General features: G+C 33.5%; 1 pseudogene; it reads left to right on the top strand.

Moving 5' to 3' along the window:
• The first annotated feature begins 1,744 nt into the window (after positions 1 to 1,744).
• LOC149149485 (uncharacterized) lies at positions 1,745 to 2,459 on the top strand (annotated as a pseudogene).
• Positions 2,460 to 4,782: the final 2,323 nt, after the last annotated feature.

Raw genomic sequence — 4,782 nt, forward strand, 5'->3', positions numbered from 1 at the left:
CCCAATATTCAGTGGTGGTAGGAACCATCACCATATGGGAAGGCCTGGATGTGGTTGGGACAAAATGACCTTTACATGTGATCGAATTTGGGCTTTTGAGATCTGGTGGTTACAATTATCATCACCATACACGAAGGCCCATATGTGCTTGGGATTGGATTTACCATTGAGAAAGAGTGGATCTTGGCATTCATGATTCGGTGGTGGCAAGGATCATCAGCATACAGGAAGGCCCAAATGTGGTCATTATAAGATGAAATTTACATTTACATGCGAATGGATTCAGGGATCCAAGATCCAAAGGTGGCAAAGGGTGCACACCCCTGTGGAGGCTCAGATGAGTATGGTTGGATCTGATGATTCAAGGATCCAGGGTTGACGAGGGTTTGCACCCTTGTGAAGGCTTAGATGGGCGCTGGGTTTAATTTCCCTCAAACAAGCATTGAATCCAAATATTTGGGGTTCTAGGGGTAGTGGAGGGTGAAACTTTATGGTAACATTGGATTAGGTGTTAGCTAGATATAATGGCGAAATGTTGCAAAACATGATGGTAGGACCTAGTGGGCCTCGTTCCTGAGTTGATGTGGTGGTGCCATGGGGACCTTATAGGGACCACTTGGATGCCACACAGGAACCCATTGATGATGCGGATCCCCATTGTGTTTATGTGGCAACGCCATATGGGCCACATGTGGATGCCATGTGGTAGCACCCTGATGATATGGACCTATGCTACATTGACGTGGCAATGTCACATGGGTTAGACAGAGGCCATGTGGCAACACCATGCTGATATGGCCTAGTGTGAATGACTAAACTTTAGAAGGGCATAGCTTTCAATACAAGAGTTTGATTGAGGAAAAATTTATAGCACCAGAAAGATCTTAACGAGCAGAATGTGATGGTGGCATTTGTTTTGATATTTGAAGACTTCAAAAAAGGAATATTTTGCAACCCCATCTTCGTATTAGAACTTGGAGATTAGATAAAAGTAGACAGAGAATATCTTCGGCAATCCAAGAAAGGACAAGGAGGTGGGAGGGAGTGTTACATACTCTAGTGCACTATGATCAAGACTCTTACTTGGAGTTGAAATTAAGTTTTGAAATGTCAACAAATTTATTACATAAATTAGTATGTGTTTAAAAGTAAATAATATAATTATATATAAAATATTTAACATGAATTAACATATCTTTAGATCTAAGACTTTTGTGATCCATAATGTAGAAAACAAAATTTCGAATTAATGACCTCATTAAAATTAGATCTTTCATAAATTAACATAATTTAATAAATATCATTTGTTTTTTTACCACTAATACAATTTTAAATAAACTTATAACTTTTCATTATTTAAAATATATTTTTAAATACATAAATAAATTACCTATCTTAAAAAACTTCAACAATTATATATATCAAATTCAAGATTCTTAAAAATGTCTTAAAAATGTTATCCAAATATACATAAATAATTATAGAAATGAAATTGTTTGACCATTCAAATTCACGATTCTTAAAAATCTCTTAAAAATGCTATCCAAAAATATACATAAATAATTAGAGCAATGAAATTGTTGAGGCACGAAGCACGTGGCTGAAGGACAAGACGATCCAATGATGCCCCAGATACATTTTGATCACTCTGCCTCAATGTTTTTAACCGTAGCTTTCAATTATACGATTTTGCGTAAAAAATCACAACGAATTATTTCAAAATCGATCAGGAAAAAAATCCACGATGAATGATATCAAAATTGAGCGGTCAATTCATGCATACCGTCTGTTCAAGTCACATGTGTCAGATTTGTGGAGACCAGATCCACAAACACTGGGCGAGACCACCGTCACACGAACAGTCTTAGAACGAACTTCTTCGACGTGGATCGCTTCCTTCCGATACCAATTATATTTTGCAATCCATTACAACATCCCACTTTATATAAAGCCATCTGCGACTTCAGGCTCAATTCCAGCAAGCAATCAGATCTGGTGGCAAAGGTGATTTTGTCGTTAGGAAGTCAGGAGAAATGGCTGCAAGCCAAACTGGTGGTGCTGCTGCACTTCAATTTGTGCAGGAAAGGTCGTTTGAATCGATGGAGAAACAAGACGACGAAGCGGCCGAGGTTCGACCCTGCGTCTCTCAAACCCAGCGGCGGCCTCTTCGCCGATTGCAGAAGCGGGCGCCGGCTAAATTGCAGTTGAAAAGGCTGTCGCCGGAATCGATGGGGTTATGTTGCAGGAGCCCAATTCCTTTGTTGTCTCCGCTCGCGCTGTCGCCTTCAGAAGGAGGAGATGTTGACAGGTTGTTATTTAATGAAGAGACTCAAACACAAAACCCAGGAGAAGAAGAAGAAAGCGTAGGTAGTGCTGTGATTCCAAGGAATGGATGGCAACACCCCGCGGCGCCGTTTTTCGCCAACGGTTTTGTATAATTGTATCTTCCAGACCCATAGATGTTCATAATTCGCTTCTGTATGGGGAGGGGTTATTCGGTCTCATGGTTCATATTAATCCGCTACCACAGTAGGGTTAGGCATGTGTCCAAGTGGAGACCGTTGTTCTGAATTGGACTGAGTGCTACAAAGCTCATGGTTCTAGGTTTATGGTTGCCCATTGTTTCGGATTGCACTGAGTGACACAAAGCTCATGGTTCCACGTTTATCGTTGGCCATTGTTCTGGATTGGAGTGTGTGATAGAAAACTCATGGTTCCAGATCTATGGTTCAAATTTTAGGAAGATCGGATATGAGTGTGTCGCTTGATTCCATTATTCAGCGTACGGAAATATTTTGAGCGCTCTTAGTCACAGTCCGTCTTTTTCAACCCTATGAAATTTCGAAAACAAAAGGAATTAAAGAATTAGTATAATCTTTCAATAATTCAAAATCGAGATATATGGTAATAGTGAACGTTGTATATTCTTATGATTCACGATCGAGATATATGGTAAGAGTTAAGTCGGTCATATATGCCAAGTGAAAGTTATATCTTTTTATGGTTTGAATAAGAGTTAACTTTAAACAGTAATATATATGATATGTGGTAAGAATGAAAGTTGACGCTATATGATAAGATATATGAGAAGAGTGAAAGAATGTAAATTATATGCATGGAAAAAAATTAAATAAGGCTTTTACAATTTAGTATAGAAGAGAAGGGGTGTTATTTTACCAGGGGTGTTTTATAATATAGTAGGGGAGAGTGAGAGCTGCTATGAGAGGCGCTCAACCCAGTATGGTAAATATGGAGAGATGAACAATATGTGAGAAGAGTGAAAGTTGATATTATTATTAAATTATCTTGATTTTAAGATATAATTATTCATATGCCAATTATATATGAGAAGAAATTAAATAAGCCTTTTACAATGAGCATGGGAGAGATGTTGTCATTGCACCCAGAGGAATATGGGAGAGATGTTATGAGAGGTGCTCTACAACCTAGTGTGGGAGAGATGTTGTCATTGCACCAAGAGCCAATCGAGTATGGTGGGAGGGTTGTCAAGTATTGCTACATTCAAAAATTGTAAAATAATATTTTAAATTGACAAATTAAAAATAGTAATAACAAAAGAAATTAATATGACCATAATTAAAATACTTCAAGTAAAAAGAAAAAACCTTTTAATATGAGGAAATATGTAATTTATTCATTACTTAATATGAAGATGGCACACAATATTATTATTGATATTACATGATATGTAATTCTTTCAATGCTTAATATAAGTTTGATATGTAATATTATAGAAAATATTAATAATAAAAATAATTAAATGTATGCCTACACTAAAAAATATGAGAGGGTATATATTAACATTTTAATGTGTAGAAAGTGAATTATAACTAAACTATACCAATATCAACTACATATATATTATACTAACCTAAAAATATATTAATAACAAAAAACTATTTTATTTTCAACTATAAGTAAAATATTTCAACGTCCATATTAAATAATATAATTTTCTATCATAAGATGGATTTAAATTAGCTTTTTTCTTACATTTTCACTTTCCATAATTAAGGAGATGTGTAACTTATTTTATTTCTAATATGAAGTTGATATACATGAATTTAAAATTATCAATTACAAAGAAAAGTTAAAGAGAGAAATATTGAAAGAATTCTTATACCATTAATAGCTGCTTTTTAATTCAATGTGTAAGGGATATTTGTAATTCGTTCAATACTTAATATGGATGTGATATGTAATATTTTAAGATATATTAATAATAAAAATAATTAAATGTATGCCTTATGTAAAAAAAAAATATGAAGGGTATGTTTTAACATTTTAATGTGGAGAACATGAATTATAATTAAAATATTCCAATCTCAACTACATATATATTATACCAACTTAGATCTATATTAAAATATGTTTGCATCTAGAGAGGTCAAATCTCTTTTCATTTTAAAAGATGATTGTATTTGATCCCTTTTCGCTTTAAAAAATGTTTACATCTCAAAATATTTGATCACTCTAGATACCTGATAGATCCAAAAGTAAAATGAATCTAAACTAATTTTATGACAATCATCAAATAAAATATTTTATTAAATTAATTAAATTATACTTCAATAAAAATAAAAAATAAAAAATACATATTTTTTGCAAATTAAAAAAGTGAAATATTAATGGTAATATCAAATATTACATTCTCATTCGGTGAGATGCAACTTAAGTAAAGTGGAAAGACTAAATATAATTTACTAAAAAAATGAAATGATAATATAAATTTATATATATTATTTTTTATTTAAATAATTA

This window comes from Pinus tabuliformis, chromosome 9 (assembly GCF_031772625.1).
Source record: "Pinus tabuliformis cultivar Carrire ecotype Pingquan chromosome 9, CPIR1, whole genome shotgun sequence".
NCBI classification, from domain to species: domain Eukaryota; kingdom Viridiplantae; phylum Streptophyta; class Pinopsida; order Pinales; family Pinaceae; genus Pinus; species Pinus tabuliformis.